The sequence below is a fragment of the Bos indicus x Bos taurus genome, chromosome 10, assembly GCF_003369695.1.
Source record: "Bos indicus x Bos taurus breed Angus x Brahman F1 hybrid chromosome 10, Bos_hybrid_MaternalHap_v2.0, whole genome shotgun sequence".
NCBI lineage: Eukaryota > Metazoa > Chordata > Mammalia > Artiodactyla > Bovidae > Bos > Bos indicus x Bos taurus.
In genome coordinates this window covers 43,805,664-43,817,515 of record NC_040085.1, presented here as the reverse complement: position 1 = coordinate 43,817,515, position 11,852 = coordinate 43,805,664, and positions in this window count along the sequence as shown.

The window sequence follows — 11,852 nt, the reverse complement described above, 5'->3', positions numbered from 1 at the left end:
CCTAGCACAACATCTGACAAATAACATATGATAAGTAAGTGCTCAGTTAAAGAAAGATCTTAGTCCTTTATCTTGTCCATTATCACAAGAGCAAATAAATCTCCACAGCCAAGTTGTGGGGTGACTCTCTCTGGGAGACCTCAGCACATTATATTTAGTTTTTTCATTATGTTTTTAATTGGAAAAGACCTTGATGCTGGGAAAGACTGAAGGCAAAAGAAGAGGGTGGCAGTGGATGAGACGGTTGAACAGCAACACCAACACAATGGACATGAACTTGGGCAAACCCTGGGAGACAGTGACGGACAGGGAAGCCTGGCAGGCTGCAATGAATGGGGTCGCAGAGAGTCGGACACGACTTAGCGACTGAACAACAAATGGTTGCTTACAACGCTGTGTTAGTTTCTACTGTTTCAGCAAAGTGAATCAGCTATATGAATATACATAGCTCCTCTTTTTTGGATTTCCTTCCCCTTGACGTCACCACAGAGCACTGAGTAGAGTTGCCTGTGCTATACAGTAGGTTCTCATTAGTTACTGATTTTATACATGTTGTTCAGTATTTTATACATAGTACTATATATGTCAAGCCCAATCTCCCAATTCATCCCACCCTCCTTCCCCCTTGATATCCATATGTTTGCTCTCTAGATCTGTCTCTATTTCTGCTTTGTAAATAAGATTATCTATACCAATTTTTTTCCAATTGTACATACATGCATTCAATAGGCAATATTTTTTCTCTAACTTACTTCACTCTATATGACAGTCTCTAGGTCCATCTGCCATCTCTACAGAAGACCCAATTACTTTCCTTTTTATGGTGGAGTAATATTTAGTTTTGCTATTCTGGTGTCCCTCTGGTCTGACCCCCCATGAGTTCCTGGAGACCAGGGCTCAACTGTACAGATGTCTTTGCATGTGGGTTGAATTGAAGTCTTCTCCTCTCTTGCCTCTCTTCTCTCACTTGATTGGAATCATTTCCAGAACAGGGATTCTGTATGTTTTTTTCACAAATATGGTTAGCACAGGTTGGCTCCCTGGCACTGACTATGCCAAGCTGATAAATAGTAACTAAGTTTAAGGGTTGTTAGAATCGTTTGTGAGGCAATTTCATATACAGAAATTCAATTAATCCTCACAATTACCTTAGAAGGCAAGCAGGACTTTTATTATTATCCCCATTTTAGATAAGAGAAGAAAACGGAGGCTCAGGTAGGTAAAGTGACCTGCCTCTCCCCTTGAGTGGGGCTGACAACTTTTGGAATCAGGAGCAACCTTGCCTGGCTTGGCAGTTTTCAAAAAAGGGTATTAAGCCTTCCCCTAGATGAGCTTTAACACATATAACTGCTCCTGTGCAGTATCCATTCAACAAGGAGTCCCTAAACACAGATCAGATCAGATCAGATCAGTCGCTCAGTCATGTCCGACTCTTTGTGACCCCATGAATCGCAGCACGCCAGGCCTCCCTGTCCATAACCAACTCCCGGAGTTCACTGAGACTCACGTCCATCAAGTCAGTGATGCCATCCAGCCATCTCATCCTCTGTCGTCCCCTTCTCCTCCTGCCCCCAATCCCTCCAGCATCAGAGTCTTTTCCAATGAGTCAAGTCTTCGCATCAGGTGGCCAAAGTACTGGAGTTTCAGCTTTAGCATCAGTCCTTCCAAAGAAATCCCAGGACTGATCTCCTTTAGGATGGACTGATTGGATCTCCTTGTAGTCCAAGGGACTCTCAAGAGTCTTCTCCAACACCACAGTTCAAAGGCATCAATTCTTTGGTGCTCAGCCTTCTTCACAGTCCAACTCTCACATCCATACATGACCACAGGAAAAACTATAGCCTTGACTAGACGAACCTTTGTTGGCAAAGTAATGCCTCTGCTTTTGAATATGCTATCTAGGTTGGTCATAACTTTCCTTCCAAGGAGTATACGTCTTTTAATTTCATGGCTGCAGTCACCATCTGCAGTGATTTTGGAGCCCAGAAAAATAAAGTCTGACACTGTTTCCACTGTTTCCCCATCTATTTGCCATGAAGTGATGGGACCGGATGCCATGATCTTAATTTTCTGAATGTAGAGCTTTAAGCCAACTTTTTCACTCTCCACTTTCACTTTCATCAAGAGGCTTTTTAGTTCCTCTTCACTTTCTGCCATAAGGGTGGTGTCATCTGCATATCTGAGGTTATTGATATTTCTCCTGGCAATCTTGATTCCAGCGTGTGTTTCTTCCAGTCCAGCATTTCTCATGATGTACTCTGCATATAAGTTAAATAAGCAGGGTGACAATATACAGCCTTGACGTACTCACTTCCCTACAATTTCAGCATCTCCCCACAGCAACTCGTTTTTACCTTATCAACCATCAATCAAAGAAAGGTTAGCAAACTACAGCCAAATCTGACCTACAACTAGTTTTCAGATGGTCTACAAGTTAAGGATTTTAAAGGGTTATAAAAAACTAAACAAAAACAAACAAGAAAAGGCAACAGAGATGTATGAGGTCTACAAAGCCTGAAATATTTACTATCCAACTTGTTTTAAAAAAGGTTTGCTGGCCCCTGAATCAAACTGTGGTTCTCTTTGGCAGTCTGAACACTTAAGAGTTCAACCTATGGCCCTTCTCCAGCAATAGAATAGGACTTCATGCAATGTCTTTTGGGAACCTCACTCTGATTCCCATTTTGCTCTCAAAGGAAGTATCTGATGTGATTCTTTCAATGCTTAAAAAATTAAGACCACCACTGGTAATCCTAAAACACAAACCATTAAACTCATTGGTTCCTTTACCATCAAGTAATAACGTACAATAGACACCCCTGGTGTTGTTCCTGACCCAGTACATCCTTGGTCCTTAATCACATCCCATGTTTCATCCTTAAGGGAGCTTCAAAACGTCCTGCCTAATGTTACTGTTCACTATTTCTAAAACTTATTTTAGTCCTTTATCTTATACCATAATAATCACTTTTGAAAATGAGCAAATACTTTCAGGAACAAGGATTTAAGGACTACACCTTGAATAACTTTCTTAGAATCTCAAGGGTAGTACAGAGCCTGTTTGACCCAGCTCACTTTATTCTACATCCGGGCCTTTCCATTGCTATCCCTAAAAGTCAAGAAGGTTTTTAAATGGAAACAATTAAGGACCAAACCCTGTTGGTTAGTGACCCTCCCCAGCTGCAGCCCACTCTTTAGGAACAGCTATCCTGAAACAGCCTCCCGGGCTTTCTCTTAGAGGGTCAGCCCTGGTAACTGCAGTTCCGCCTTCTCGGATTCAACCAACTGTGGACTAAATCTGCAGGTGCAGAACCTGTGGTTCCGGAGGTCCGTTATATTCCATCATCTTCCACAATGGACCTGAGATCTGCGGATTTTGTTATCCAGGAGTGTTCCTGGAAGCAATTCTCTGTGGATACTGAGGGATGACTGCTCAGAATAAGCCACACACAGCACTCCAGCATTCCCCCCACTGTTGGGACTCCAGCTACTCACCCTGTCCAAAGAAAAGTGGGACAAGAACCCATTCCCAGTTATATGGATATAAGACCTGGTGGTTGGGTTTGGGTTCTCTCACTACTCACTAGCTATAAGACCTTGAATCAGTCACTTACCCTCTCTGACTCTGCATCCTTATCTAGAGGATTAGAGGGGTCACACCTGACTTATCCTCCTAGTGCTGTCATGAACTGCATAGGTGAGACTGCATGGCAAAGTGTTTAGTCCACTAACATTTTGAAAGCCTGTACAACTGTAAGAGCTGTTATCAGAGCAACAGCCATTCTGCAATCAGTCTGAGATGCTTGGAGCTGGAGTAATCAGTCTTCTTAGTACACCCGCTATCAGAATTTGGACATGTGGATTTTTCAGGGGAAAGAGATAAGAGTTTTGCTTTCTCCTTTATTTCATCTCTAAACCACATGGGTCTCCAAGGTCTCAAAGGACTTTTTATTTAAGGAAAAGACAGAAGACAATGCACACACCCCAAAAGGCTATAAAGGACTATCCACGGAGAATCTTTGATTTAAAAAAAAAAAATGACAGGAAGTCCTGCCACCAGGGAAGTCCCTAATAGTCCAGGGGTTAAGAATCTGCCTTCCAAAGCAGGGGATGTGAGTTCAATCCCTTGTCAGGGAACTAAGATCCCATATGTCACAGGGCAACTAAACCTGTGTGCTGCGACTACTGAGCCCATGTGCTCTAGAGTCCACATGCCATAATGAAGACCTAGCACAGACAAAATTTTTTAAAATTTAACTAAAACAAACTTTAAAAAAAATATGGCAAAAGTACCCTTATCCATACTGCCAATTAGATGAGACAAAGTGATACCAACTCCATGCTGAGTCCAGGGACCATCCAGAAAAAACTTACATATTATCAGCTTCAAATTTCTGTGACAATGTCCTGCACATAGATACTCTCACATGAAATGAACTTAATATTTGTGTGTTTTGTACCTCTCTGCACTCACCTCAGCAATTAAGCTCCTGTGTACTTCATCTTTCACTTGACAACATGTCTTTCATTTGACAGATCAAAAGATTAAGCATGTATTTTTCCTCCTCTCTCAAACCAGCCATTGCATCTACGGAGCACTGATGCCCTTCCTTGAAAGTGCTGTTCTTTTTGAGTAGTTTTCACCTTGGGACTAAACATCTTTCACTTTCAGACTTGGTCATAACGTAGGCTGGTCCAGAAGAGATGGGTAAGGCCAGGGGCCACCACCGTTTGCAAGGGGAGGAGGTTGTCTGGCATCATTTTAGGACTGCTGGGAAAGTTAAAAGGAAGTTGCTAGCTACCAACGAGCTACCAATGGGCCCCGTGCACTCTTGCTTTTCTGCAAGCCCCTCCTTTCTCATGGGGCTTCCCAGGTGGCTTGGTGGTAAAGAATCCACTTGCAGTATAGGAGATGAAGGTTCAATCCCTGGGTTGGGAAGATATCATGGAAAAGGAAATGGCAACCTGCTCCAGTATTCTTGCCTGGGAAATCCTATGGACAGAAGGGCCTGAAGGGCTACAGTCTATGGGGTCATAAGAGTGGCACAGGACTTAGCGACCTAACAACAACAACCTCTCTCACATGACACCAAATACCCTGCATTCCATAATTTAAGGAAATGTGTATAAAATTCTTTGCAATTAATGGGTAAACATGTTTTAGTTTGTAAAAGCTTCAACATTAATTATTACAAATTTCATAGTTTCACATTTTTCATTCAGTGATTCCTTTCCAGAATTCCAACATGTTATTAAGCTCTTGCAAATTTCAAAGCCCCCAGCTCTGTGTTTATGGATCCAATGGTTTAATGGTCCTGTTGTCAACTCTCGCTTGGGCTGTAAGAGAAGATTTTGAAAGAGGAGTGGGAGTAGGAAGGTGTGAGGGAAGACCAGAGTTCCTGGAGCAGAAGGGCATAGGACCAAAACACTCAGATTTTTCACAGTGTATGCTGCTCCTTCCTATTCTCCCAGGGCCAAATGTGCCACCAAATACTGGGGGAAAACTTGTGTTTAAAGTTGCTCCATTTCTCAGTACTGATCTAGAGTATCCTATAAATCTTCCCAAATTTGGCAACATGATGTACTAATATTGGAAAGACAACTATGCTAAGAGCATGGCTCCCAGCTAAGGATCCAGGCGTAGATGCACCTCCTGGCTCCATGACCCCCACATTACAGACCTCCTGCACCTCACTCATTCATAAAGAGGGGTCAATGCCATCAATCAGCCTTAGCAGTGTTATAAGCATGAAGTGTTATGAATTAAATGAAAGTTCTTTGTAAACTATAAAGTGCTACAAAATGCAAAAGAACATTGCTATTAAGTTCTCCTGGCTAGTCATGTGATAATTCACAGGACACACAGTTTGTAAGGAGATTATGTGTATACCCAGGGTTCCTCATGGTTCTTTGTGGAGATAATTTCCAACTTCTTGCTGAAACTAACAGGAATTCCCTGGCGGTCCAGAGGTTAGGATTCTGTGCTTTCATTGCCAAGAGCTTGAGTTTGATACCTAGTGAGGGAACTAAGATCGTATAGGCCTCCTGGGGTAGCCAAAAAAAAGTGTGTGGGGTCGGGAGGGATGAAACTAATGGCATAAAAAGTCTTCAAACATGAGATGCAGGAAACTGACCTAGACTAAAAGGTGGAAGTATCCTAATGTTCAATCAAGCATCTACATTCTGCATGCATAAACACATATTCTATTTCGTTTCTTTTGGTTTAAGGAACTCAGAGAATTTACTCATGCCTACCTCTGGAAAAGAAGGGTTAATGGTTTTCACTCTTGACTGTGAAACTGTCAGGAGGTCAATGACATGCATTTTACTTAGTCTGTACACAAAAACTTGTGCTATACTACAACTATGTTGCATAGGTCACTTCTGCTTATTCCCCAAGAATTTTTGTTTGTTGGGGGTGTTTCATTTTGTTTTGCCAAAGAGCTCCTGAAAAGTGACAGAACATCCTCGGACCTGAGAGGGTTTTAAACTAAATTTAGGTAGGAAAAGGGAATAACAAAAAAATATCCTAAGAAAATCAACTTAAGGAGCTCCCAGTGGTTAAAGCTGAAACAATTTAGGCAACAAAGTAGGCAAATTGGTAGTGAATTATAACACCAGAGTATAAAATAAAAATCCTTGCGCCCATACTGATATAAATAAATATCTGAATAAGTAAAAATATTTGGGAGAATAGACAAATCTACCGAGCAGAAGAATTTCAAGTAATTTACGTAGCTAGGTGCCACAGCCTCAGGAGGTGGAGCCTAACTCTCCTCCCTTCCAGTGCGAGTCAGGCACAGCGACTTCCTTCCAGAGACAACAATGTGGAAAGGGGCGGAAGGCTGTGTCAACTTTGCAGTGGAGAAACCAGACAAACTACCTCAGCCAAATGATCGAGGTGAACACCAGCAGTGGTAAGTCATGTTGCTTGTATGTGGTCTCCATTTACTATAATGAGAATGGCACTTGATCTCTGTGGTCTTCCTCCCAAAACCTACAAAACCCTAGTCTAGTGAGGACAAAGCATCAGACAAATCTCAATAGAGACATTTTATAAAATTCCTGACCAGTACTCTTCAAAACTGTCAAATAGAAAAACAGGGAGAGCCTAAAAATTGTCACAGTGCAAAGGAGATTAAGGAAGCATGACTACTAAATGTAGTATGATATTCTGGATGGGATCTGAACACAGAAAAAGACATTAGGAAAGAACTAAGGAAATCTGAATAAAGTATGGGCATGCTTACCAAGGATCCATATTGTTCAGTCAGACTATCAATAATGGTTCATTAATTGGAACAAATGTGCTATCTTAAAATAAGATGTTAATAACAGAGGAAACTAGATATAGATATACAGAAAGTTCCTGTGTTAGCGCTTTAATTTTTTTGTAAGTTTCAAAATGTTCTAAAAAAAAAGTTAATCTTTCAAAAAGATCAAAAAACTACCTCTCCATTCAATCAGCAAATATTTAAATCCCTACAATATGCCAATAACTGTCAGATACAGTTCTTACTCTGATGAAGTTTATGTTCTAGTAGGAGAAGGCATCACAAATAATAAAGTAAATTCATAATATCAAATCCAAAGATGAATTTTAAGCCATGGAACAAAATGAGAACATCTCAAAGAGGCATGTGGAGCATTAAAACTTGGAAAATGCTTACAGATTTTTAAGGCTCTATTTGTCATTACACAGCAAAAGGTTCTGCCTTTGGGCTTATCTAGGTTATCAAACAGATGGCTTGTAAAAATTTATTTAAAAAATTTTGTGATTATTAAGAATCAGCAAGTGGGGACTTCCCTAGTGGTCCAATGGTTAAGACTCCACACTTCTAATGCAGGGATATGGGTTCAATTCCTGGTTGGGTAGCTAAGATTCTACATGCCTGTGGCAAAAACCAACAAACAAACATAAAACAGAAATGATATTTCAACAAATTTAATAGACTTCAAAAATGGCCCATATTAAAAAAAAAAAAGAATCAGCAAGTGTTCTCAGCAAAGAATGCAAAATCACACATTTCCTTCAATAATTTGGATGAATAGAAAGTAAGATTTTCATAATTTTATGTAATAAATGACAACACAAATCCAAAGGGATCTTGACAGGGTGAAACTATGTAGTAATGTCAAGGGTGAAATTTAACAAAAATTTGGTTGCAAAATTTGCACTCATATCCAAACATTTCAATTGCACAAATAAAAGATGAAGGATCAAAGTGAGTGGCATTTTCCATGAGCAGAGACTCAGAACTTTGGTTGACCATAGACTTGATTGGTGCCAACAGTTCAATGTGGTTAATGACAATTCAGTCCAAACTGATAGGAATTAGTGTACAGGTCAAAGAAGCTAGTAACCGTTCTTATCTCTGCTGTTGTCAGGCCACACCTGGAGGTTCTTCACCATGTATAACCACCATATTCTTAAAGGAATATTGACAAATTAGTGTATACAGAGGAATATGAAAGAACAGTAAAGACTCTGGTAACAAGTAGCTTACATGAGTAGAGTTCAAGAGTAAGAAATATTTAACATAAGAAAAAGGCTAAACAAAGATGTATTAGAAGGTGGATATTTTCTGGCTATAAAAAAAAAAGATAGTCACATAGTCATGTCCAACTCTTTGGGACCCCATGGACTGCAGCCCTCCAGGGTCCTCTGTCCATGGAATTCTCCAGGCAAGAATACTAGAGTGGGTTGCCATTTCCTTCTCCAGGGGATCTTCCCGACTCAGGGATCAAATCCAGTTCTCCAAAATAGTAAAGAAGTTGATAAACCCTCTCCCCAGAAAACTATGATAAAACTGGACAAAATTGTCCAAAAAAAAAAAAAAAAGCAACCATATGAGGACTCTAGAAATTGATCAGATCCAAACAACAAATTGGGAAGAGTTTCATCATGAAAAGGTGCTGAAACAATGGGAGCGTGTGGTATTCTTACCTGGAGTGGTCCTTATCCCTTCCATCCCACAGCTCAGTCAGTATGTACTATAATTTTACCAGGACATAGCTACTCAAGAAAACCAGCAGATTACTGTTAGCAAATGAGGTTCAAGTGGTGAGTGAATTTGAGAGGGAAAACAGAAAACCCACTCAAAGAAAGGAACAGGGAATTTCAGTATCTCTTCTAGTCTGAGATTATGGTCCTAGGTAGGAAATGCAGCAACCACAAAAAGAACCAGAAATTCAGTGGAAAGATACTTGACTAGTTTCCCATGGAACCCTGACTGATCGCCTGATTCTGTTCATGCACAGGGAAGACAAAACCAGGCCTGAGAACAAGTGAAAACTGAGGCTAATCTGAAAACAAAATGAACATTCCACGTGCTTTCCAATGGACACAGAGATCAACTGGCAAAGAGTGGGAGTCTAGTGTTTGTGCAAAGTTCCTGGCCAATTATTGATTAACTAATAACATACACAGGCCCATGGGAAACCTCTAGGTGACCAGGTTGAAAAGTAAAAACAACTGGAAAATCAGAGCACAGATATCAGTGGTAGCACATCACAGGGTACACAGATTCCACAGATTAAGCCCAAGAAAGTTACTTTAAAAAAAGCAAAGAATTTTTGGTTTCCACTGCAACATGTAACGGAGAAGGCAATGGCACCCCACTTCAGTACTCTTACCTGGAAAATCCCATGGACGGAGGAGCCTGGTAGGCTGCCGTCTATGGGGTCGCACAGAGTTGAACACGACTGAGCAACTGAACTGAACTGATACCAATGTGTCGTGTTCAACTTGCAACAAAAATGTACAAGTCATGTTAAGAGGCCAGAAAAAAAAAATGGTCTGAAGAGACAAAGCAAAATCACAACTATTCTAAGCTTTGACACTGACACTGGAAATAAGCTTGTCCATTTTTTCACTTGATCAAGAGCAGATGAGTAATATAAGCAAAGAGGTGGTAGTTCCAAGAAAGAATCAGGGACTTCTGGTGGTCCAGTGGTTGATATGCCATACTCCCAATGTGGGGAAGGGGAGTGGGTTCAATCCCTGGTCAAGGAACTAACCTTGACTTAACTAAGACATGCAGTGTGGTGTGGATTAAAAAATTAAAAAGAAAAAAGAATCAAAAGGAAGTGCTAGAGAGCAAAAACACTTTAAAAGACATTCAGATCAGATCAGATCAGATCAGTTGCTCAGTCGTGTCTGACTCTTTGCGACCCCATGAATCGCAGCACGCCAGGGCTCCCTGTCCATCACCAACTCCCGGAGTTCACTCAGACTCACGTCCATCGAGTCAGTGATGCCATCCAGCCATCTCATCCTCTGTCGTCCCCTTCTCCTCTTGCCCCCAATCCCTCCCAGCATCAGAGTCTTTTCCAATGAGTCAACTCTTCACATGAGGTGGCCAAAGTACTGGAGTTTCAGCTTTAGCATCAGTCCTTCCAAAGAAATCCCAGGGCTGATCTCCTTCAGAATGGACTGGTTGGATCTCCTTGCAGTCCAAGGGACTCTCAAGAGTCTTCTCCAACACCACAGTTCAAAGGCATCAATTCTTTGGCGCTCAGCCTTCTTCACAGTCCAACTCTCACATCCATACATGACCACTGGAAAAACCATAGCCTTGACTAGACGAACCTTTGTTGGCAAAGTAATGTCTCTGCTTTTGAATATGCTATCTAGGTTGGTCATAACTTTCCTTCCAAGGAGTAAGCGTCTTTTAATTTCATGGCTGCAATCTCCATCTGTAGTGATTTTGGAGCCCAGAAAAATAAAGTCTGACACTGTTTCCACTGTTTCCCCATCTATTTCCCATGCTTTTGATAACCTCATCAATAGACAGTATGGTTTAGAAAAACAGTGATCTTGAAAATACATCCATAGGAATATTCCAAACTGAAAAGGAAAAATAAAATTTTAAATAAAAGGAATAGAATATCCAGCAACTTGGGACAACTGCAAAAGGTATAACATACATATAATAAAAATGCAGAAGGAAAAGAAAGGACAGAAAAGATATTTGAAATAATAATGGCAATGTAGTGTGTGTATGCATGCTAAGTCACTTCAGTCATGTCCAACTCTGTGACCCCCATGAACTGTAGCCTGCCAGGCTCCTCTGTTCATGGGATTCTTCAGGCAAGAACACTGGAGTGGGTTGTCATGCCCTCCTTCAGGGGATCTTCCTGACTCAGGGATCGAACCCACATCTCCTATGGCTCCTGCACTGCAGGCAGATTCTTTACTGCTGAGCCACCAGGAAAGCCCCAATAAAGGAAGAGAATATTGCAAAATTCATGACAGATACCAATCCACACACCCAGAAAGTTCAGAGAATACCAAGTATGTTAAACACCAAAATCTAGGCTGAGGAATATCACATTGAAATTGCAGAAAATCATAGTCAAACACGAAATCATGAAAGCAGCTAAAGAGAGAAATCACTTTAGAGGTGTACACATAGAGGAACAGGAATAAGAATTACACTGAACTTTTCTTTAGAAGCCACACAAGTGAGAAAAGATTAGAGTGAAATATATAAAGTGTTAAAGGAAAAATGCGACAATCTAGAGTTCTGTATCTTGTTAAATTATCCTTCATGGTAAAGCAGAAATAAAGGCTTTATCGAGGGAAAAAAAAAAAGGTGGGGGTGGAATTTGTTGTCAAATCCATTATTTTAATTGAAGACTTCACTCTGTCTCAATAATAGACAAGTGATCCTTCATGTAGAAAATAAGTAAGGATATTGCTGAAGAGCACCATCAATATAAACTGACACTCATAGAATACTTCACCCCAAAGCAGCAGAATATATATCCTTAATCTAACTTGGCATAACACCCCAAACAGATTCCATTTTGGTTAATATAATACAATGAATGAATTTAAAAGAATAGAA